The following is a 26,255-nucleotide window of genomic DNA, read 5'->3' on the forward strand; positions in this document are numbered from 1 at the left end:
TTTCTTGCTAACAAACTATAGTTTTGGTAAGTCGGTTTTGGACATCTACTTTGTGCATGACACAAGTAATTTTTCCAACAATTGTTTACAGACAGATTATTTCACTTATTTCACAGATTATTTCTGTATCACAATTCCAGTGGGTCAGAAGTTTACATACACTAAGTTGACTGTGCCTTTAAACAGCTTGGAAAATTCCAGAAAATTATGTCATGGCTTTAGAAGCTTCTGATAGGCTAATGGACATCATTTAAGTCAATTGGGGGTGTACCTGTGGATGCATTTCAAGGCCTACCTTCAAACTCAGTGCATCTTTGCTTGACATCATGGGAAAATCAAAAGAAAATCAGCTAAGACCTCAGAAAAAGAATTGTAGACTTCCACAAGTCTGGTTCATCCTTGTGAGCAATTTCCAAATGGCCCTTGGAAGTACACAGAGAGCTAATATTAATAATATGCATGTCATTCTCTCCTGGCTCAAAGTGGAGGAGAGACTGACTTCATAACTACTTGTATTAATGAGAGGTATTGGCATGTTGAATGCACCGAGCTGTCTATCTAAACTACTGGCACACAGCTCAGACACCCATGCATACCCCACAAGACATGCCACAAGAGGCCTCTTCACAGTCCCCAAGTCCAGAACAGAATATGGGAGGTGCACAGTACTACATAGAGCCATGACGACATGGAACTCTATTCCACATCAAGTAACTGATGCAAGTGGTAAAATTAGATTTAAAAAACAGATTAAAAAAACACCTTATGGAACAGCGGTGACTGTGAAGCAACACAAACATAGGCACAGACACATGCAGACACACACACACAATAGCATACGCACTATACACACACATACGTATGGATTTAGTACTGTAGATATGTGGTAGTGGTGGAGTAGGGGCCTGAGGACACAGAGTGTGTTGTGAAATCTGTGAATGTATTGTAATGTTTTTAAAATTGTATTAACTGCCTTAGTGCTAGAGGCGTCACTACAGACCCTGATTCGATTCCAGACTGTATCACACCTTGCCGTAATTGGGAGTCCCATATGGCAGCGCACAATTGACGCAAGGTCATCTGGGTTAGGGTTTGGCCGGGGTAGGCCATCATTGTAAATAAGACTTTTTTCTTAACTGACTTACCTAGTTAAATAAAAGGTTAAATAAAAAAAACATAAATACCTTGTCACAAAACAACTGATTGGCTCAAACGCTTGAATGAGTAGGTGTATCCAAACTTTTGACTGGTACTGTGTATGCATGTAAATATAATGCTCCTACCCAGAAGCAAGCAACTTAATGTAAATTGAAACACATAATGGTACAACTTCTGTAAATACTATGTAATACTAGTAAATACTACTAAATACTAAAAAAAAAACACGCCCTGTTAAGAACTCTTTTTATTTTTTTAAATATTTTTTTATGTATATTGACTTTCAACTTTCACATTACCTGCCTTTGAAAAAGGATTTATGGTTTATTTCCCTGGCTTCAAAGGTGTAATGTAAATTAAATGTTGTTCAAAATTATAATGTATAATGTTAATCTACTCATAAGCAAGCAGCGTAAAGTAAAACGCAACACAGTAGGGTAAACCTTTTAATTACAATCAATGGGGAAATACACATCAATGTAGAATAAATGTTGTTACAGCACCTGTAAGTGTAATTACACTGTACTTTCAATGCAATCACATATTTCACAGGATATATCCAAATGTCAGTTATTACAATGCTGTTTAAAGAATAGTATTGTAACTACAATGTTTCTACACAGGAACAAGCAACTTAATGTAAAGTGAATTTCTCATGTAATTATTATGTAGTTACTATGTTCCAATGATGGCAGACACCCAATACAGTACTTGTAGTTGTGATCAATGGGAATCCATCTCAATCTAGGAAAAATGTTGTTACAGCAACTTTAAGTGTATTTACTATGTACTTGCAATACTATTAAGCATTTTGCAGGGTATATCAACATTTGTTTTTACTATGTCATTTTAAAGAAAAGTATCATAACTACAATGTTTCTACACAGGAACAAGCACATTAATGTAAGGTGAAACACACTTTATTTACTCATGTAATCAATATGTAGTTCCTACGTTACAACGTGTTTTTAATTATAGTAGGTGAAGTTTGGTAATACACTTTCTTGAGGCTTGGTGCATAGCCTGTTGATCGAACAATGACCCCAAAAAACACAGAAAGCAACAAAACATGCTTATAACCCTGTCAAAAGAATGAAACACATTAATTTGCTGTAGGATCGTAGTTCCAAAAACATCGTATTGGTTGATATAAATATAAAGTTTAGATTCTGTTTTTTACAGCAAAATAGAGCTGCAGGGGTTACGTTCTGGCAAGTATTTGGCATGTTTTTACAAATGCAACTCCACTTGAAATTAGTGATGGTTGGATGTTTATATGTATTATTTTATAAAAATCACTAAATATTTGGAACTGAATGTCCTTTTTGAGGCACTGTGCAACAAACAACTCATCTGTAAGTATTCTATTCACATTGAAAGGAAATGGAAACGTCTCAGTTACAACTTGGATAGTTCATCATAGTAGACTCTTTTTGAAAGATAACATTGACCCTACTTACAGTATGTGACAAACAATGTCTGATTTTACAGCTTGGAATGGTCTTGACAAGACATTTCCTCTAGGGGGTGCATACTACGAGTGAAAATCCTACAGCTGATATACTAATCGGATGTCTTTGAAGAGTTGAGAGAGTACTCCTTTCTTATTTTCTTTACCCAACCAGTACATCCACTCAATAAAATGGAGATGCTTCTTTAAACTTTTTTTGGTCCGATTGCCCCTTAGTCTCCAGACCTTTCCCTTTATTGTCTGCCACGCTCTTTCAATGTGATGTGTACTACATCCTGTGTGAGGATCCACAGAGTTGTTTATGTGGTTGACAGTCCAGTGATTGTAACCCAGCCTATTCAGAGACCTGACATACACTTTCCAGCAGTCACTCAGAATGGTGGAACCTCTTCGCACATGTCATCTGATGAAAGGGATTAATGTTTCCTGTGTACGGTTTTCAACCATTTTAAGAACTGGGCGCCATCTGTTGTGTTTGACCTCCAACATCCTAAACACCCAACCCTGTCTTCTCCACTTTGACCCCATTATTCCACGATTGCACTGAAAGATAGGAACAAGTGCATATTGTTATTTTGTGACAGGGATTTGGCCAGTGGTTAGTCATGCCTCGAAATAGCGGGGATCAGTAAATCCATGGGAACTAGCATAATGTCACTTATGACATAAGCTAAGGTCTGATGGGTGAAGTTGTATAATGTTGAAAGACCTGAAACATGATCCTAGGAAACATCACCGATGATGTGTCCAAGAGCACAAATCAAATCAAATGTATTTATAAAGCCCTTCTTACATCAGCTGATGTCACAAAGTGCTGTATAGAAACCCAGCCTAAAACCCCAAACAGCAAGCAATGCAGGTGTAGAAGCATGATGGCTAGGAAACCTACCTAGAAAGGCCAGAACCTAGGAGGAAACCTAGAGAGGAACCAGGCTATGAGGGGTGGCCAGTCCTCTTCTGGCTGTGCCGGGTGGAGATTATAACAGAACATGGCCAAGATGTTCAAATGTTCATAGATGACCAGCAGGGTGAAATAATAATAGTCACAGTGGTTGTCGAGGGTGCAACAGGTCAGCACCTCAGGAGTAAATGTCAGTTGGCTTTTCATAGCCGATCATTCAGAGTATCTCTACGTCTCCTGCTGAGATGGGGTACATATATTATGCCTTTCAATTTCTTACACATTTTTAATGTCTCTAGAGAGTTGAAAACAGCAGGTCCGGTGAACAGGTCAGGGTTCCATAGCCGAAGGCAGAACAGTTGAAACTGGAGCAGCAGCATGGCCAGGTGGACTGTAGACAGTAAGGAGTCATCAGGCCAGGTAGTCCTGAGTCATGGTCCTAGGCATGGTCCTAACATGTACCCACTATAAAACAAAATAATATTATTAATGTATACAATATTTTTGTTTATTAGACATTCCAACATATAACACAATATCGAGATACTAAAAAATGTATATGCAACATTTGAACAATTGTGAACCCCCTCGGGTTATGATGTTTATGACATGACGATACCTGGGCTATTTTAGTATTCCTTTTCTATTTTTTATTTAAATGTTTATAATCCAAAAGTATATTTTTAGAGTGGAGTGAAATATTGTTTATGTTAAACTGTAGAGAACAAGAACTTTTGTTGAATCAAAGAGTCACTGATGTTTTATATACAGTACTACACATATCCAGAAGACAGGTCCGTACTGTAGTACTACACTATTACACGGTTATGTACTACTAACGTAATAGTATCTAGGATGTTAAAGAATATCTATAAGGGGGAACATGTACATGTTATAACACATTCCCCACAGCATTGAAGGATGCATACACTGACACTGACATTGTATTTTGTTATGTGAAAGTAGCACAAGTATGTGTAAAGAGTTTACATTTTTGTTTAAAAGTTCAGAATATATCTCTTGTGAAAATTGAGATGGGGTACATATATTATGCATTTCAATTTCTTACACATTTTGATGATAATGTATAATGATTTACAAATGAAAAAGTCAGTAGTTCATCGCATATTATGTAATTGTGGATTCGATTATTTTTCATTATTTTGCCTATTTTCTCAACTGTCATCCCCTTGCTTTTGCTTTATAGGTATGCTCTGCTGGTCCTAAATCCAGACATAATCCACACATATGGGATTGTTATAACTGGTCTACTGGGGGCACAAACATATGTGTTCCTGGAAGGGTGAGCTTTCAGGAATGGGGTCAAAATAAATATGCTATAAGCAATAGAAACAAGGATCTATTTCCCAGAAACTAATAGTGCATATCATCGATAACTCCCGTTATCATGGTTCAATGATAGGTGTTCCATTCTGTGGACTGAGAATAAAAATACCTTACACAACACATACATGTAGATTATAAAAGAGTTGTAAAAACTACAAAGGTAATCTAGAGAAAAAAATTGTAATTTATACATGAAAAACTTTTAAAATCTACTGTATTTAAGCTTGTTAATCTTTATATGCTGTACGTATCCATATTGCCCAGGTATCGTCATGTCATATACATCATAACCGTAGGTCAATTTGTTGCTCTCTTTGCCTCTATACAGCTCTTTGACCTACTGTAAACTCCCTCGGTTGTTAACATCTAAACTGGAATATGAAATTATCTTGATGATCTTTCTTACCACTATTACTTTGGGTTCTAATCCCCCATCTTTCAGAATCCCCACTGTAAACAAATCTCTAACATTCACGATCCTTCAATATATTTTAACCCTTAACCTGCCACAATAACTATTGTTTGTCTCAATGACCTTACTGACAATATCAACGTTTTTATACATAGCTAAATACATTGTTGGAGACAGTTTTCATGTCATTCATTATGCAAACATTTGTTTATTAGATTACATTTCTCATTAAGAATAATGTTGTTTTAATTCTACATGGGTCATGCTTTGCTTTGGTCCTGTGTTCTCTTATGGGTCAATGATTTTAACCTTTTGCGTGTAGGGGGCAGTATTTTCATTTTTGGCTAAAAAACATACCCATTTGAAACTGCCTATTTCTCAGCCCCAGAAACTAGAATATGCATATAATTGTCAGATTAAGAGAGAAAACACTCTAAAGTTTCCAAAACTGTAGAAATATTGTCTATGAGTATAACAGAACTGATATTGCAGGCGAAAACCTGAGGAAAATCTAATCAGGAAGTGCCTCTTATTTTGAAACCTCTCTCTCCTATGCATGCCTATCCTCCATTTAAAGGGATATCAACCAGATTCCTTTTCTTTAGCTTCCCTAAGGTGTCAACAGTCTTTAGACATAGTTTCAGGCTTTCTTTTTTAAATGAGCAAGAAAGATCACATTGCGTAAGTGGATAGGTGGGGGCTCTCAGAGTGAGTGTTGTGCAGCAGAGTAAAGCGGCCATTGTTTCTCCCTGTCCTATTGAAAAACGTACACTCCCGGTTGATATATTATCGAATACAGTGGGGCAAAACAGTATTTAGTCAGCCACCAATTGTGCAAGGTCTCCCACTTAAAAATAAAAAAATAAAATAAAAAAGAATTCAACTATGACAGACAAAATGAGAAAAAAAAATCCAGAAAATCACATTGTAGGAATTTAATGAATTTATTTGCAAATTATGGTGGAAAATAAGTATTTGGTCACCTACAAACAAGCAATATTTCTGGCTCTCACAGACCTGTAACTTCTTCTTTAAGAGGCTCCTCTGTCCTCCACTCGTTACCTGTATTAATTGCACCTGTTTGTGCTTGTTATCAGTATAAAAGACACCTGTCAACAAGCTCAAACAGTCACACTCCAAACTCCACTATGTCCAAGACCAAAGAGCTGTCAAAGGACACCAGAAACGAAATTGTAGACCTGCACCAGGCTGGGAAGACTGCATCTGCAATAGGTAAGCAGCTTGGTTTGAAGAAATCAACTGTGGGAGCAATTATTAGGAAATGGAAGACATACAAGACAACTAATAATCTCCCTCGATCTGGGGCTCCACGCAAGATCTCACCCCGTGGGGTCAAAATGATCACAAGAACGGTGAGCAAAAATCCCAGAACCACACGGGGGGACCTAGTGAATGACCTGCAGAGAGCTGGGACCAAAGTAACAAAGCCTACCATCAGCAAGGACATTGAAGATGAAACGTGGCTGGGTCTTTCAGCATGACAATGATCCCAAACACACCGCCCGGGCAACGAAGGAGTGGCTTCGTAAGAAGCATTTCAAGGTCCTGGAGTGGCCTAGCCAGTCTCCAGATCTCAACCCCATAGAAAATCTTTGGAGGGAGTTGAAAGTCTGTGTTGCCCAGCAACAGCCAAAACATCACTGCTCTAGAGGAGATCTGCATTGAGGAATGGGCCAAAATACCAGCAACAGTGTGTGAAAACCTTGTGAAGACTTACAGAAAACGTTTGACCTGTCATTGCCAACAAAGGGTATATAACAAAGTATTGAGATAAACTTTTGTTATTGACCAAATACTTATTTTCCACCATAATTTGCAAATAAATTCATTAAAAATCTTACAATGGGGATTTTTTTTTTCATTTTGTCTGTCATAGTTGAAGTGTACCTATGATGAAAACTACAGGCCTCTCTCATCTTTTTAAGTGGGAGAACTTGCACAATTGGTGGCTGACTAAATACTTTTTTGCCCCACTGTATATTTTTTAAAAACAACCTGGGGATTGATTATAAAAAACGTTTGACATGTTTCTGTTGACATTATGGATATTATTTGGAATTTTCGCCACGTTGTTGTGACCGCTCTGTCCTGTGGATTTCTGAACATAACGCGACAAACAAACTGAGGTATTTTGGATATAAAAATAATCTTTATGGAACAAAAGGAACATTTGTTGTGTAACTGGGAGTCTCGTGAGTGAAAACGTCCAAAGATCATCAAAGGTAAACGATTAATTTGATTGCTTTTCTGATTTTCGTGACCAACTACCTGATGCTAAGTGTACTTCATGTTTTGTCATGCGATCGATAAACCTACACAAACGCTTCGATTGCTCTCGCTGTAAAGCATAATTTCAAAATCTGAGACGACAGGTGGATTAACAAAAGGCTAAACTGTGTTTTGCAATATTGCACTTGTGATTTCATGAATATGAAAATTTTTTGTAATATTATTTGACTTGGGTGCTATGCTATTCAGCGGTTGCTGATGACAATTATCCCGCTTAAGGGATGGGTAGTGTCAAGAAGTTTTAAGGGATGGGCAGCGTCAAGAAGTTAATTACAATATAGCATTTATGTTCTCGGTGTCAGAGTCTATCTTACAGATAGCGAAGGAGTCAGGCGCAGGACACAGGTAAGAGTAACAAACACTGATTTACTCAATCCAAAACGTAACAAAATCCCAAAATCCCAAACAAGGACAAAACAGGACTCAAAATCCAACACACCGGAACACACAAAAGACACTCACGCACAAAACAGAAAGGGAAACCAGAGGGTTAAATAAGGAACATAATTATGAGATGGGAACCAGGTGTGTAAACAGACAAAACAAAAGGAAAAATGAAACATGGATCGGTGGCGGCTAGAAAGCCGGTGAAGTCGACCGCCAAACGCCGCCCAAACAAGGAGAGGGAACAACTTCGGTGGAAGTAGTGACACTCGGCTCAATTACTTAGAAGGGCTTGGGGTCCCAGCCCTCCCGTGTGTTTCCCGGTCCTTATTTGGGAGTCCCTATACATTAAGTAAGGCTTACTAGTTATGTCAAATGTTAGGAAGACCTGTTGGTTGTAAAAAAATCAAAACAAAAATTACATTTGACCCCATCTTTTCACATACATTTTATTTGGGTCTTTTTAATTTAGCCTGTTGCTTGGCTCCAGCCACATGGACGCTCGGTGTATGTACAAATAAAAATAACACAATTCAACCGTTGATGGATGGTTTCATAAATAATGACATTGCAAGTAGTCATGTTAAGTTTTATAGATTTGCATATGACTGTGCATTTTATGATACCGTAATAGGGAAGAGGATCTGATCACGCCTATTGGTATTCTTGATCAATTATTGATCCCAAAAAGACAACACCTGTTATGGGGTCAATTCCACATCTGTTTGCATGGCTTGGTAGTGTATTAGGATGGTATGAGACAAGATAAATAATACAATTTAAGTAAAGTATCAAATAAACACTATTATCCTAAAATGAGAGATGAATAAAAAGTGTGTTATCACATCAACATCATAATCTTTCAGGATGTACCTGTTTTCAGTATAGAATGACATGTATACAGATTATATTACAACTTTTTGTGTTTTGTCTTAGTGATTGTTCTTTTGTAAGTAGGAAACTCAATAGTGTGTTAGGCCGAGAAACATTATTTAGATGGTTGTTTTATTGTTGTTGAAAGCTTGAAATGTACACAATGAGAAGTGATATTGTAACAACCGTTTTTAACAGGGGTAATTGTATCAAATATATATCTTTGCATGTTTGAAAAAGAGCTCCTTTAAAATGTTTTCATCACTGCCTGGTAAACACATTCTTGTAAGTTGTCTACGTTGACATTTCTGGGTATGTCTCGCATGTAACATAATAATACTAAAGATTCTGATAATAATATTATTATTAATTTTTTATAATAAAACAACACGTATTGTCTGTTACAGAAGACTACTGTTGTACATCCCTGTTTCACCATGATGTGCAGGCTCTCTATGTCTGTACATAGTGTGAAAAGTGGTTTCCATAAAGTTATTACCCCCTAAACCTGAATCTGAAATATGATTGTTCGAAAGTAAATAGGAAACTCGACAGTGTGCTAGTCCGAGAAACTTTATTTAGATAGTTGTTTTATGTTATGTGAAACCTTGAAATGTACACTGTGAGAAGTTATATTGTAACAACAGTTTTAACAAGGGTCATTGTATCAAATATATATCTTTGCATGTTGGAATTAGAGCTCCATTAAAGTGTTTTCATCACTGCCTGGTAAACACATTCTTGTAAGTTGTCTACGTTGACATTTCTGGGTATGTCTCGCATGTAACATAATAATAAAAATAAAGATTATGATAATAAAGTTATTATTTTTTATATTAATACATATCTGCAGATATGATAGCAAATGTATTTCTGAAAGCCCCATGTTCAATAGTTATAGCCGTTAATGTTGGATGCCTCCAAATCAATTATTCCCGGTCTCAGCTGAGTATCCTATAGATGTTTTAAATAATTGAAAGATTTTGGAATCTGTGCTGGTAGCTGGACAGGTAGTATGACTGACAGTGAAGGTGAACAGGTTCCAGAGGAATGAATGAGACTGAAGCAGGAATTCCTTTAACCATAACGTGGTACAGTGCCTTGCGAAAGTATTCGGCCCCCTTGAACTTTGCGACATTTTGCCACATTTCAGGCTTCAAACATAAAGATATAAAACTGTATTTTTTTGTGAAGAATCAACAACAAGTGGGACACAATCATGAAGTGGAACGACATTTATTGGATATTTCAAACTTTTTTAACAAATCAAAAACTGAAAAATTGGGCGTGCAAAATTATTCAGCCCCTTTACTTTCAGTGCAGCAAACTCTCTCCAGAAGTTCAGTGAGGATCTCTGAATGATCCAATATTGACCTAAATGACTAATGATGATAAATACAATCCACCTGTGTGTAATCAAGTCTCCGTATAAATGCACCTGCACTGTGATAGTCTCAGAGGTCCGTTAAAAGCGCAGAGAGCATCATGAAGAACAAGGAACACACCAGGCAGGTCCGAGATACTGTTGTGAAGAAGTTTAAAGCCGGATTTGGATACAAAAAGATTTCCCAAGCTTTAAACATCCCAAGGAGCACTGTGCAAGCGATAATATTGAAATGGAAGGAGTATCAGACCACTGCAAATCTACCAAGACCTGGCCGTCCCTCTAAACTTTCAGCTCATACAAGGAGAAGACTGATCAGAGATGCAGAAAAGAGGCCCATGATCACTCTGGATGAACTGCAGAGATCTACAGCCGAGGTGGGAGACTCTGTCCATAGGACAACAATCAGTCGTATATTGCACAAATCTGGCCTTTATGGAAGAGTGGCAAGAAGAAAGCCATTTCTTAAAGATATCCATAAAAAGTGTCGGTTAAAGTTTGCCACAAGCCACCTGGGAGACACACCAAACATGTGGAAGAAGGTGCTCTGGTCAGATGAAACCAAAATGGAACTTTTTGGCAACAATGCAAAACGTTATGTTTGGCGTAAAAGCAACACACCATCCCCACTGTCAAACATGGTGGTGGCAGCATCATGGTTTGGGCCTGCTTTTCTTCAGCAGGGACAGGGAAGATGGTTAAAATTGATGGGAAGATGGATGGAGCCAAATACAGGACCATTCTGGAAGAAAACCTGATGGAGTCTGCAAAAGACCTGAGACTGGGACGGAGATTTGTCTTCCAACAAGACAATGATCCAAAACATAAAGCAAAATCTACAATGGAATGGTTCAAAAATAAACATATCCAGGTGTTAGAATGGCCAAGTCAAAGTCCAGACCTGAATCCAATCGAGAATCTGTGGAAAGAACTGAAAACTGCTGTTCACAAATGCTCTCCATCCAACCTCACTGAGCTCGAGCTGTTTTGCAAGGAGGAATGGGAAAATATTTCAGTCTCTCGATGTGCAAAACTGATAGAGACATACCCCAAGCGACTTACAGCTGTAATCGCAGCAAAAGGTGGCGCTACAAAGTATTAACTTAAGGGGGCTGAATCATTTTGCACGCCCAATTTTTCAGTTTTTGATTTGTTAAAAAAGTTTGAAATATCCAATAAATGTCGTTCCACTTCATGATTGTGTCCCACTTGTTGTTGATTCTTCACAAAAAAATACAGTTTTATATCTTTATGTTTGAAGCCTGAAATGTGGCAAAAGGTCGCAAAGTTCAAGGGGGCTGAATATTTTTGCAAGGCACTGTATATATTTACTGAGTAGTCTGTGCTGCATAACATAGGAAACAGAATAACTGGTATCCCAATCAAATTCAAAACCGGTATCCAAGCAAATTCATAATCACAAAGATCAAATCCTAACAATCATTATTAACATACTTAGCGAATTCCACATGCCGTTCCATTAAGAAGTCAATAGGTATCATCCTTGAGTCATTTATGTTCGTCACTATTTATCATAATCATGTGAAGAATAATACATACAGTGATCGGTTATTCCATCTATAATACCCATTAGTTTGATTTCGGAATCATTCAGTTCCGCAAACAATGCCGCTTCATATTTCACCCTTTCAAGTGTTTTCACGTGTACGTGTAATTTCATGACATATTAACCATATCACTTTGGCCTGTCATGATCCATAGGGTCTTGATCATTGACCAGATCACGTTAGAATTGAAGCGTGCGCTCCAAGCCGCACTCTGCAGTAATAACTCTAAACATTACCTGATGGCCCACTCTCGCAACAGAAAGTTCAGATGAAAGGTAATCGAGTCGGTGGACTTCTGTGGATTCCTGGACGCACAGAGCTTCTGGATTAGTCGGAGTTAAGGAAGAGAAAGCAGCGAGTTCAGGCTATAGCTATTTCCTAATTTTATGGGATGAGATTGGTCGTACATTTCCACCCGACCTAATTAAGGCATCCCCTGGCACCTCTGAGTATGAGGCCTCAAATTAAAGGACGTTTCCACCAATGTCCTTGGGCTTTTCTACAATAATATTCACCTATATTTATACAAAATATATACACATTTTATCATAAAAAATACGTACAATTGACATAGAGATATATCGTAAAAATCGTTGTCCTCCAGTTTTAGAATATCTTGACTGCATATTGTTTCTATCTCGGAGTTGTCCTTATCATGTTGTCTGTCCATTTCAAACAACTGCAAATTAACGACCTCTGAAAAGTCATTTAAAGCGTGGAAATGATCCGAATTCATTGTTTTACTCGTTACGTTCCGGGGTACCCCTTCCGTCTCGACCATGTCCGCTCGTGGTGTAGGGCCTTTGGTGTCGGTTATACATTTTATCATTAAAAAATACATACATTTGACATATAGATATCTCGTAAAATTCGGTGTCCTCCAGTTGCTCATCCAAAATCTCATCAGGGATAGTTATAACATCTGATGTTGGATGATCCAAAGCATTTATCCCCGGGAGCAGTTGGCTCAATGTTGGATATCCTACACACGTTAGATAATATTAACATATATTTATACGAAATATACACATTTTAACTTATAAAAACACGTGCATTTGGCCTAAAATACATACCTAAAAAATTGTTGTCCACCCATTTTAGAATATCTGTAAAGAAAACAAACATATAACGTCTGTTTAATGTTAGAACAATATCAAATTGTAATATCCAGACAATTCCCAGAAAGAAATACCAAACGCATCCAAATCTAATATATTATTTTCACTAACTACACCTTCAAAAAGTTCCATTAGGATGGATGGATTCACAGATTATGTTTTAGCTGCTCGGTCTTCCGCTCTTCTGGGCGGTTGGGCCTGAGGTTTGTAGTTGCCTTAAAGTTGGTCATACAGAAGTGTAGAAGACGGTCTGTTTCACTAGCTTCATTCCGTGGTAGTGTCACTAACGGTCATGTGGGGGTGAGTTTTACAGAGCAGTGGTGAAGTTTTTCTGGGGCCTGTCGGACTGCGAATGTTTAGAGAACAAAAGCAGTGTTTTAAAACACCAGGAGGGGATGTCTAGACCTATTCTATGCTGGCTGTATTGCCTTTTGATTTCCTACAACCTCAGGGATATAACACCTTCTGCTTTTTAGTGGAACCCTGTATGCATATGTCACCGGTATACGGTTGTTTTAAACCCTAGGGGGCTGTCTCGACATATTGTATTCTGTCTTGGCTGTTTTACTTTTTAGCCCCCACATCCTCTGGGGTAAGATACATTTAGATTTGAAAGGCTTGTGTGTTAATTAAGGTGCCATTCTTGTTTCAACCCTTTTTGATGGGGATGGGTAGATATCTGGACAGAGAGAGAGAGAGAGGCCCTTAAGTGCAAAATGCCATGGTATTGTTGAACACCCCCCCCCCCCAAAAAAAACCTTTGTTTTGAAACGCACACACACATACACGCCCTCACGCACACGCGCACACACACGCACACGCATGCACACGTCTGTCCCAAAAGCCTTTTTTCTCAAGGACATGCTTTGTGATAGAGGGAAAAGTCATATTCCTTTCGTTAAAAGGCGAGATACTGTTTTAAATTCCTTTATTTAATTCTAAATCTTTAGTACAAACCTTTTTAAAACATGTGTTTATAACAGGTTTATAACATGTTTATAACAGGCTGTTGTAGGAAAGACTGTATTCGTATAAAATAATACATTGTTTTGAAACGCACAGACCCATTTTCCCAGAAAAGCCTTTCTCCGCGCGAGAGAAAACGATCGATTCCCATTCGTTAAAGGGTGAGATACAATTTTAAAACCATTTATTTAATTCAAAATATTTAGTACAGACCTTTTAAAACATGTTATAATTAATTAAACCATTTTACTATTCCTTTCTTACAGATAAAGGGCCCGGTTATAGGTTTATACATCCTGACGTTTCCAATTCCACCCCGTCGTCAAGACAGCCTCTCTTGCTCGCAGGATATCCCACACAAGCCCCAGCTCCGTTAGTTTTCCAGGCACGAAGTAGTTCACATCCAGACAGTCTTTGGAAAATACATACGAACGAACAGATTTTGTAGCATCTCTACTATATCTGACATGTTACTGTGGTCTTTTTTTAAGTCAATAAACATGTTTCACAGTAGATTTGTTTAAGACCACCAAGAAACACCTGATTTATCCCACAGCATCAGTTAATAAGATGGGTAGAAAATGAATCTGTGTAAGTCATAAGTAAAGGCCTTTCAAAAAGAGGCTGGCATGATTGAGAGGCTGGCAGCCCCCACCCTGGAGAGCAGCTCTCCTTTGATCCCCAACCTAGGAAAATCACCTGTTGTTTGGGTATCGTTATGTATATATGCCCTCCTATTGTTGAATTGTTTAGACTGAAACAATGTTTTTTCTAACACCCCTGCAGAGAGACACACCCCCCCCCCCCCCCCCCCAGGCTAGATCAAATGCCTACACATGCTTTAACATATACATATTAACACTATCTTGTTAAATAAACACCAACTAAAGCGTGACAGCTTCAAAGGAATAGATGAACTATATGCATAAATTAACACTCACTCTAAGGTGTGAGAACAGGAACAGGATGTCCTGACAGGATGCCCCTATATTGGCACTCCCTAGAGCATGTGATAACTTCCTGCCAGGATGTCCTGACCGGATGTCCTGACCGGATGCCCAAATATGGGCATGCAAACGTCATCCGGAGATAGGGTCATAAATCAAACGTTTGACGTATGCCATCTACTGTATTCTCTCTGCTCTGAAAGCCTTTTGGAGTGGGTCTGTGGACTTTTCCATGTGAATATTAAAGTCACCAAAAAGTAGAATATTATCTGCCATGACTACAAGGTCCGATAGGAATTCAGCGACCTCAGTGTGGAATGCTGTATATGGCCCAGGAGGCCTATAAACAGTAGATATTAAAAGTGATTGAGTAGGCTACATAAATTTCATGACTAGAAGCTCAAGAAGCTCAGTTTTTTTTTGTAAATTGAAATTTGCTATCATAAATGTTAGCAACACCTCCGCATTTACGGGATGCGTGGGTGATATGGTCACTAGTGTAACCAGGAGGTGAGGCCTCATTTAACAGAGTCAATTTATCAGGCTTAAGCCATATTTCAGTCAGGCCAATCACATCAAGATTATGATCAGTGATTAGTTCATTGACTATAACTGCCTTGGAAGTGAGGAATCTAACATTAAGTAGTCCTATTTTGAGATGTGAGGTATCACAATCCCTTTCATAATGGCAGGAATGGAGGAGGTCTTTTTTTGAGTGAGATTGCTAAGGTGAACACCGTCATGTTTAGTTTTGCTCAACCTAGGTCGAGGCACAGGCACGGTCTCAATGGGGCTAGCTGAGCTGACTACACTGACTGTGCTAGTGGCAGACTCCACTTAGCTGGCAGGCTGGCGCTGGCTAACAGCCTGCTGCCTGGCCTGCACCCTATCTCATTGTGGAGCTAGGGGAGTTAGAGCCCTGTCTATGTTCGTAGATAAGATGAGAGCACCCCTCCAGCTAGGATGAAGTCTGTCACTCCTCAACAGGCCAGGCTTGGTCCTGTTTGTGGGTGAGTCCCAGAAAGAGGGACAATTATCTACAAATTCAGTTTTCAACCAGCGATTTAGTTGTGGGAGCTCATCACTCCCTCTAACTGGGAGGGGGCCAGAGACAATTACTCGATGCCGACACATCTTTCTAGTTGATTTACACGCTGAATCTATTTTGCGCTTGTTGACCTCTGACTGTTTCATCCTAACATCGTTGGTGCCGACGTGGATAACAATATCCCTATACTCTCTACACTCACCAGTTTTAGCTTTAGCCAGCACCATCTTCAGATTAGCCTTAACGTCGGTAGCCCTGCCCCCTGGTTAACACTGTATGATCGCTGGATGATTCGTTTGAAGTCTAATACTGCGAGTAATGGAGTCACCAATGACTAGGGTTTTCTATTTGTCAGAGCTAATGGTGGGAGGCTTCAGCGTCTCAGACCCCGTAACGGGAGGAGTAGAGTACAGAGAAGGCTCGGCTTCTGACTCCAACTCGCTGCTTAATGGGGAGAACCGGTTGAAAGTTTCTGTCGGCTGAATGAGCGACAGAGCATTCCCACAGCATTTCCTTCCTGAAGCCATGAGAAAGTTGTCCGGCTGCGGGGACCGTGCAAGGGGATTTATACTACTACCTGTACTTACTGGTGGCACAGACGCTGTTTCATCCTTTCCTTACACTTAAATGACCCTTGCCTATCAATTGCTTCTGAAGCTGGGCTTGCAGCACAGCTATCCTCGCCGTAAGGCTATCGTTCTCCTGTATATTATGAGTACAGCGACTGCAATTAGAAGGTATCAAGTTAATGTTACTACTTAGCTTCGGCTGGTGGAGGTCCTAATGAACCATGTCCAGATGAAGCGTCCGGCGTGAAAAAGTTGAATGAAAACATTTGAGCGAGGGAAAAACAAAAAATATTAAAATATTTAAAAGTAAAAACCGTAAACTTGGCAGGTAGCAAAGTAAGGTTATCAACAAACCGCACAGCAGCATGTAAACAAGTCTACAAGTTGTGACCGGAAATGAAGAGAGATACACCCACACGAGAGATACAGAGATGTATTTACAAAATAATTCAGTGTATGAAATGGGTAAGCTCTCTATTTTTTTTTATCCATATCAGTGTATCTAGTGAGGAGTACTGCAAAAAGGCAACAGATTAACACAAGTGAAATATATCAACAAATTATCTCTCAGTTCCCAAGCCCAGATAATGAATGTTACTACTTCAAAATGGCTAATGCTATACCTTTCTCTTGTGTGAGAACTTGGATTCATCTATCACCACCAATCTCCGTAGAAAACTTGATCCAATTTGGAAACCCTTCCACCTTTTGAACCTCCTCAGGGCTTTGTTACAGACCTTCAGTAATTAGAGGTAAGACAAATGTTAGTGATTTGAAAAGACTTGAGTGTCCCAGGGAAGCATGACTATCAACTTCTTTAGGAGGAGCACTGAAATCAAATCTCACTTCGGGTCACAAATCGTCTTGAGCTGACACTGCTCCTGTCTCATGTGGAAATACACTTTAATGGAAGTTGTCACAAAATAACCATGTTTGAGTTTGTCTGTTGTTGGTATTTGCACTGTAATGCACTGTAAACATTTTAATATTTGATAAAACTCTCAGCCTATATTCAGACAGCAAAACAGTTAAAAACAGATTTATAATCAAAATAGTTGCAGCTCTGAAAACAGTACTCAAAACACATTTGTAACAGCTATTACTTCATTTGCCTGAATAGTGTAGGCTCACAAGAATAATAAATTAGGGCAGCAGCAGTGGTGCAAGACTCCCCAGTGACGCCATGCTGCCATTCCCGGCCTGCCACCATGACAAGTAACCTACATTTTACTGCTAACCTACAAAGCATTACATGGGCTTGCGCCTACCTATCTCTCCAATTTGGTCCTGCCATACATACCTACACGTACGCTACGGTCACAAGATGCAGGCCTCCTTATTGTCCCTAGAATTTCTTAGCAAATAGCTGGAGGCAGGGCTGGGATTCTCTGCCTCTGACCCTATTATAGGGGCTGAGTGACTGGCTTTCTAGTGCTCTTCCATGCAGTCCCTAGGAAGGGTTCTTCACTTCCGTGTGTTTGAGTCACTGAAGTGATATTCCTGTCCGGTTTTGTGCCCCTTCGGGCTCGTGCTGTGAAGGAGATCTTCGTGGGCTATACTCAGCCGTGTCTTGTTGGTGGTCTGTTGACATCCCTCTAGTGGTGTGGAGGCTGAGCTTTGACAAAGTGGGTGGGGTTATATCCTGCCTGTTTGGCCCTGTCCGGTGGTATCGTCGGATGGGGCCATTGTGATCCGACCCACCCGGTCTCAGCCTCCAGTATCTATGCTGCAATAGTCTATGTGCAGGTGGGCTAGGGTCAGTCTTATTTTATTTAACCTTTATTTAACCAGGAAGGGCTCATTGAGATTTAAAATCTATTTTTCAAGAGCGTCCTGGCCAAGATAAAAACCATAGAATTCACAAGAGTATTACAAAAACAAAAACAGCTAATTAAAAACATTGACAGATCAGGGAATCAGTCTCAAAATCATTCATCAGTGATTGAAAAATACCATTCGGGACAAGTTCTTCCAGCTTAAAAGTATTTTGTAAGGCATTCCAAGACTAGTACATAAAAGCCCTTTTACCAAATTCAGTTCGGACATTTGGAACAGTTAGCAGGATAAAGTCAAGTGAACGAAGAGAGTACCCACCACATTTCTGAACAATAAAAATGCCCAAATAAAAAGGTAGTAAACCCAAAATGGCTTTGGAAATAAAAGTATACCAGTGCCCGAGCCTACGAGTGACTAGAGAAGGCCAGCCAACCCTAGTATACAAAGTGCAGTGGTACGTAAGGGTTTTGCAGTTTAAAATAAATCTCAAAGTGCCATGGTAAAGTGTGTCAATTGATCTCAAACACTGAGCAGAAGCATTCATATATAAAATATCCCCACAGTCTAGTAAAGGCAAAAATGTAGCTGATACTAGCCAAAAGAAAAACAGGCCTTATTCCTAAAATAAAATACACATTTTAGCTTCAATTGTTTTGTAAGTTGTTGAATATGCAATTTAAAAGAGAGGCCGTCATCAATTAAAATTCATAGATATTTATATGAGGTTACAGTCTCAATCTCATTGCCCTGACAGGTAATAAAAGGTGAAAAGTTCAGAGGTCTACTATTTTCTGCTTTAGAAAACACCATTAGTTTAGTCAGTATTGAGGATAAGCTTCAATTGACACAAGGTATGTTGAACAGTATAAAAAGCAGTTTGGAAGTTCTGGAAAGCTTTTGTAATGATACGAGGCAAAACAGTAAAAACAGTGTCATCAGCATAAAAATGAAGTTGGGTATTTTGGACATTTTTGTCTAAATTATTTATATAAATAGTGAATAAGAGAGGACCAAGTACAGAGCCTTGGGGCCCACCATTACTGACAGACAATTTAACAGACATGAGCCCATCAAATTGAGTGCACTGAGTTCTATCAGACAGTTAGCAAACCATTCAACTGCATGCTCCGAAAGACCTACACTCGACAATCTCTGCCTTAGTATAGCATGATCAACTGTATCAAAAGCCTTAGAGAGATCAATAAAAAGTGAGACACAGTGCTGTTTTTTGTCAAGGGCTTCAGTGATATCATTTAAAACCTTCATGGGTGCTTTAATTGTGCTATGCTTCTTCCTGAAGCCCGATTGGTACATGGATAAAATAGAGTTGGTAAATAAAAACTCTTTTAGCTGTTCACTCACAAGGGTTTCAAGTATTTTCACCAGGGGTGACAGCTTTGAGATTGGCTCATAATTATTTAAAAGAGTTGGATATCCCCCTTCTAAAAGTGGTAGGACAAATGCTGATTTCCAGATATTTGGAATTTCATTACATTCCAGGGTTAGATTGAACAAATATGTAAGTGGTTCAGCTATGAAATCAGCTGCCAGATTTAAAAAGCAGGGATCCAAAAGATCAGGACATGCAGACTTTCTCTGATCTAAGGATTTCAGGGTTTATGTTCCACCGGCACTGAGAATGGCAAAAAGCTAAAAGTTTGACTCTCTCTCAATGGTTCATCCACACAGGGTTGTACAGAGGACAATGAATCAAACAGCCTACCAGATGATACAAAGTGCTCATTGAAACAATTTAGCATTTCAGTTGTCATATACAGCAACAAAGTCCTTCAATACACATGACGGTAATTCGTTAACATCACTGTTTCCAGACAGACTTAATAGCCTTCCAAAACTTTAGGGTCATTCAGGTTATCAGTGGTAACAGACATAAAATATTCAGACTTGGCCTTCCTGAGAAGAAATGAACACGCTTCATAACTTCCTAAAAATAAGCCAATCAGCATCAGAACATGATTTCCTTGCTTTAGCCCAGGCTAGATTACAGTCGTGAATAATACAAGACAGCTCAGAAGAAAACCATGGATTATCCCGCCCTTTAACTCTGAACATGTGGAATGGGGCATGTTTGTTTACTATTTGGAAGAAACCATCATGAAATAATTTCCAGGCAGTTTCCACCTCAGGGATAAGTGTAACGTCCGTCGTTGGACGGAGACTAAAGCGCAGCGTGGTAAGTGTTCATGATTCTTTATTTTCTCAGAACACCAAACAAAACAACAAAATAAATTACATCTTTGCAGGCTTCACAGATCTAACAAAAAAAACTAGATCCCACAAACACCAAAAGGAGAATGGGGGTCACATATAAGTTGTCAGAGACAACGATAAACAGCTGCCTCTGATTGGGAACCACACTCCGCAAAAACAAAGAAATAGAAAACATAGAAATAAAGAAACTAGAATGCCCACCCTTGTCCTTCCCTGGCCTAACCAAAATAGAGAATAAAAGCCTCTCCATGGTCAGGGCGTGACAATAAGATCAATCTTGCTCCAGTCAAAATATAACAAATCATGAAAGAAAGCCTGCTCATTGAAACACTTCAAATTTTCTCTTACGAATAAAACGTGAGTTTGTCTTGGGAACCTTAGTATTTCTAACAGCAACAACAGCACAATGGTCACTTAAATCATTACAAAAAACACCAACCGCAGAATATTTATGTGGAACATTTGTCAATATCAAATCAATCAGCGTAGATTTCTCTGGGGATTTGATATTTGGGCTAGTTAACCAACTGGGTGAGAGTCATACAATTACAAAACATTTTTAAATCATCAGACACCAGCTTTAACCAACACCAGTTGAGATCACCAATCATGATCATTTCACTGTAAAGAAGTTTAGACATAAGCTGTGTCAGAGAAGAAAATGCATCACCGAGAGCAGATGGGGGTCTATAACAGCCAATCACAGTTACAGAAAGACCCTTTGAAACCTCAATATTCAAAGCAAGAAATTCCAACTGTTTACAAATAGTTTCAGACTTTGCCACACCTACAGGGAATTTAGTTTTTACGTATATAGCCACACCCCCACCTTTCTTAACTCGATCAGTGCGATAAACACTGTAACCACTTATTGTCACAGCCGTCGAATGAAGCGCAGCGTGGTGAGCGTACATATTCCCTTTATTAGAAATGACGCCAACAATAACCAATCCAAAACAACCTTAAGGGCTATGTGCCACAAACAACATTAACTTCCCACAGAGAAAGGAGGGTAAAGGGCTACCTTAGTATGGTTCCCAATCAGAGACAACGATAGACAGCTGTCCCTGATTGAGAACCATACCCGGCCAAAACATAGAAATACAAAATCATAGAAAAACAAAACATAGAATGCCCACCCCACATCACACCCTGACCTAACCAAATAGAGAAATAAAACGTCTCTCTAAGGTCAGGGCGTGACACTTATACAAATATCCTTATCCTTATCAAAAACAGACTTGATGAGCCAGGTTTAAGAAAACACAATTACATCAGCATCAGTTGATTTAGCCCAAATCCTAACCACATCAATTTTTTAAAACAGGCTGCGTATATTTAAATGAAAAATACCTAAACCAGATCTAGATTTAAAATCAATCCACTGTCTTATCTGGTGTCCTGTGTGAATTTAAGTATGCTCCCTCTAATTCTCTCTCTCTCCCTCCCCTGCCGCAGGACCTGAGCCCTAGGATCATGCCTCAGGACAACCTGGTCTGATTGACTCTTGGCTGTTCCCAGTCCACCTAGTCGTGCTGCAGCTCCAGTTTCAACTGTTCTGCCTGTGGCTATAGAAAACGAACACTACCATTCAAAAGTTTGGGGTCACTTATAAATGTCATTGTTTTTGAAAGTGCATTTTTATGTCAATTAAAATAACCTCAAATTGATCTAAATAGAGGGTAGACTTTGTTAATGTTGTAAATGACTATTGTAGCTGGAAATTGCAGATTTTTCTTATGGAATATCTACATAGGCCCATTATCAGCAACCATCACTCCTGTGTTCCAATGGCACGTTTTGTGAGCTAATCCAAGTTTATAATTTTAAAAGGCTAATTGATCATTAGAAAACCCTTTTGCAATTATGTTAGCACAGCTGAAAACTGTTGTCCTGATTAAAGAAGCAATAAAACTAGCCTTCTTTAGACTAGTTGAGTATCTGCAGCATCAGCATTTGTGGGTTCGATTACAGGCTCAAAATGGCCAGAAACAAAGACCTTTCTTCTGAAACCCGTCAGTATATTCTTGTACTGAGAAATGATAACTATTCCATGCGAGAAATTTCCAAGAAACTGAAGATCTCGTACAACGCTGTGTACTACTCCCTTCACATAACAGCACAAACTGACTCTAACCAGAATAGAAAGAGGAGTGGGAGGCCCCGGTGCACAACTGACCAAGATGACAAGTACATTAGAGTGTCTAGTTTGAGAAACAGACGCCACACAAATCCTCAACTAGCAGCTTCATTAAATTGTACCCGCAAAACACCAGTCTGAATGTCAACAGTGAAGAGGCAACTCCGGATGCTGGCCTTCCACAAATGAACTTTTATGAAGGTACACCTGTTAATTGAAATGCATTTCAGGTGACTACCTCATGAATCGGGTTGAGAGAATACCAAGAGTGTGCAAAGCTGTCATCAAGGCAAAGGGTGGCTATTTGAAGCATCTCAAATGTAAAATATATTTTGAGATGTTTAACTCTGTTTTTGGTTACTACATGATTCCATATGTGTTATTTCATAGTTTTGATGTCTACACTATTATTATACAATGTAGAAAACAGTAAAAATAAAGAAAACCCTTGAAGGTGTTGTAAATCCTTTGACCGGTAGGGTAGGTAAACAAAGCTGGTGGCTCTTTCAGTGTTCAAATTGCTCATAATTCTGTGTTGATCGACAACTGCAACAATCACAATGCACCTCTCACCTTTCTCAGGCTTTTCGTCATTCTTGTCAGGGTCCTTGTGCTCTGTGCAATGCCATCCTCTATCATATCAACATGCCTCAAGTGTAGCCCCTGTGCAAATCTGCAATATCGCAAAAAATCACTTAACAAATCAGATCAATAGCATATGACAATAGAAACCCAAATATTTTTTTCATAAATTAAACCCCAGACTCAACCCATTGAGACCCAGCTTTTGGTAACACAACTTTAACTTGCCCTTAAAACTTCTTATGGCTGAGGGGCAGTATTGAGTGGCTTGGATGAATAAGTTTCACAAAGTAAACGGCCTGCGCCTCAGTCTCAGTTGCTAATATATGCATATTATAATTAGTATCAGATAGAAAACACTCAAACGTTTCTAAAACTGTTTGAATGATGTCTGTGAGTATAACCATCATGTGGCTTGATGGTGACCTAACATAATCGTTTGTGGTGCTTTCGCTGTAAAGCCTATTTGAAATCGGACACTGTGGTGGGATTAACAACAAGATTACCATTAAACGGTACTGTTTGAGGAATTTTAATTATGAAATTTCTATTGTTTTGAATTTGGCGCCCTGCACTTTCACTGGCTGTTGTCATATCATCCCGTTAACAGGATTGCAGCCATAAACCCCATTCTCTTCAGCCTGGAGAGACCTGCTCGCCATACCTTACTCCACTTCTGTACTAACCTATTCCACTGAACATTGGGGGCTGAATTGTATTGGGGGCTGAAAGAGCATGGACTTTCTGTGGGTGACAACATCTTAAGGCTAGGGGGCAGTATTCGGAAGTTCGGATGACTGACGTGTTCAAAGTTAACTGCCTGTTACTAATTGGTAGCATTGGATAGTAAACACTCTGAAGTTTCTAAAATTGTTGAAATAATGTCTGTGAGTATAACAGAACTGATATGGCAGGCAAAAATTTGAAGAGAATCCATCCGGACAATTTGTTTTTAGGTCACCACCCATTGAAATGCTTGTCTATGGGATATCCTCCCAGATTGCAGTTCCTATGGCTTCCACTAGACGTCAACAGTCTTTAGGAAGGGTTTCAGGCTTGTTTTTTGAAAAATGAATTAGTAGTTGTGGTTTTTCAAGGTGGCTCTCATTTTGACTGCAGTCTTGTGGTGCGCGTGGATGAGGGCGCGCACCTCGCTATTTATCTCTGGTATTGAACATACTACATGTCTTAAAGTGTATTGTTTATTTACATATTAGGGTACCCGAGGATTGATTAGAAACATTGTTTGACTTGTTTGGACTTGTCACGACTCCTACCCAATGTGGCTCCTCTTCCTGTTCGGGTGGCACTCGGCAGTCGTCGTCACCGGCTTACTAGCTGCCACCGATCCCTTTTCCCTTTTCTGATGTTTTTGTCAGATTAGTAACACCTGTTTCTTGTTTAGGTCTAGTTGGGCTATTTAAGCTGGTAGGCCCGCCTGCTCTTTGTGCGGGCTTATTTAATTTCCCACTGTGTTATTGTGTGGTAGTGCGTGTTGTTTTTGGGTTTTCCCTCCGGACTGGTTAGGTCCTGGTTTTGGGCATTTGTGTATGTGCGCCCAGTATCATGGCGAGTACTATTTTTCCGGTGCGTAATAAAGCGCTATTCTGTACCTTCTGCCTCCTGCGCCTGACTCCGTACCCACTACGCCCAGTGCGTTACAGAAGCCCGCACCATCAAATGGAGTCAGCAGGAGCAGCGGCCGCCCCCCTTTCATCGATGGAGGAGTGGTCTCCCCACTGCACCTCCGGCTCTTCCGACGAGTCCACCTACTCCTCCCCCTGCGTCCGGCTCCAGCGCACTTTGTCTTGCGCCCCCGAGGGAGTACGATGGAGTGGCGGCTGGGTGCCAGGGGTTTCTACTCCAGCTCGAGTTGTACCTGGCTACCGTGAGGCAGACTCCCTCGGGGGAGGAGAGTGTGAGTGTCCTCGTCTCCTGCCTGACGGGTCGAGCTCTGGAGTGGGCCAACGCTGTCTGGAATGGCCCACACTCGGCGAGGGAGTACTATCCGCCGAGCGCGGGTGAGCGACTATTCCACCTTAGACAGGAGACGAGGAGCGCGCAGGACTTTGCGTTGGAGTTCCTGACCTTGGTCGCTGGGGCCGGGTGGAACGACACGACTGGTGCAGCCTCCGGGAGGACGTCCACAGGGAGCTAGTGTGTCGGGACACCACTCTCTCCCTCGACGAACTTATAGACATGTCAATCCGGCTGGACAATCTGCTAGCTGCCCGCGGGCGTTCAGAAAGGGTCCTGTCAGTTCCACCTCCTAGCCCTCCCGCTCTCATTCCTATGGAGTTGGGGGGGCCGCGTCAAGGTGTACCGGAGGATGAGGCTCCTCCTGCACCAGCTGTGGTAGGAGAGGACACACGGCCGACCGGTGCTGGAGGAGCCCGTCTGGGAGTATAGAGGGCAGGCAGAACACTTCTCGGTCACCCCAGGTGAGTCAGCATCAAACTCACCCAGAGCCCCCTGTTGGTCACATGTTTGTATAAATGTTTTTCCTTGATTTTTCTCCCTCTTCCCAGCATAAGGCGCTAGTCGATTCAGGAGCAGCTGGGAACTTTATGGATCGCGGACTCGCCCTCAAGCTGGGAATTCCGCTGGTGCCGATAGATCCCCCCTTCCCAGTGCACTCCTTAGATATCCGGCCATTAGGGACAGGGCCGGTGCGTTTATGGTGGTTGGCAGAGGCTGACAGAGCCATCAATCGGTTGAAGGCGCTGTTCACTGATGCGCCCGTGTTGGCGCACCCGGACCCCTCTTTAGCTTTCATAGTGGAGGTGGACGCGTCCGAGGCTGGGGTGGGTGCCGTGCTATCACAACGCTCGGGAACGCCACCGAAACTCCGTCCCTGCGCTTTCTTTTCGAAAAAGCTCGGTCCGGCGGAGCGTAACTATGATGTGGGGGACCGGGAGTTGTTAGCTGTGGTAAAGGCCCTGAAGATGTGGAGACACTGGCTTGAGGGGGCTAAGCACCCTTGTCTCATCTGGACTGACCACCGCAATCTGGAATATATCCGGGCAGCTGGGAGACTGAATCCGCGTCAGGCAAGGTGGGCCATGTTCT

At 40.4% G+C, this 26,255-nt stretch overlaps 2 long non-coding RNA genes across 2 annotated transcripts; both read right to left on the minus strand.

Moving 5' to 3' along the window:
• Window positions 1–1,591: 1,591 nt before the first annotated feature.
• On the minus strand, window positions 1,592–12,161 carry LOC149984577 (uncharacterized). Its single transcript, XR_016494684.1, has 2 exons — window positions 12,045–12,161; window positions 1,592–3,995 (listed from the first exon to the last, which is right to left on the minus strand). It is a non-coding gene; the product is annotated as an uncharacterized LOC149984577 (long non-coding RNA).
• Window positions 12,162–12,881: 720 nt separating this feature from the next.
• LOC118954848 (uncharacterized) lies at window positions 12,882–18,042 on the minus strand. Its single transcript, XR_016494683.1, has 3 exons — window positions 17,757–18,042; window positions 17,080–17,193; window positions 12,882–12,914 (listed from the first exon to the last, which is right to left on the minus strand). It is a non-coding gene; the product is annotated as an uncharacterized LOC118954848 (long non-coding RNA).
• Window positions 18,043–26,255: the final 8,213 nt, after the last annotated feature.

This window comes from Oncorhynchus mykiss, chromosome 3, assembly GCF_057628025.1.
Source record: "Oncorhynchus mykiss isolate SJ-2025 chromosome 3, ASM5762802v1, whole genome shotgun sequence".
Lineage (NCBI taxonomy): Eukaryota > Metazoa > Chordata > Actinopteri > Salmoniformes > Salmonidae > Oncorhynchus > Oncorhynchus mykiss.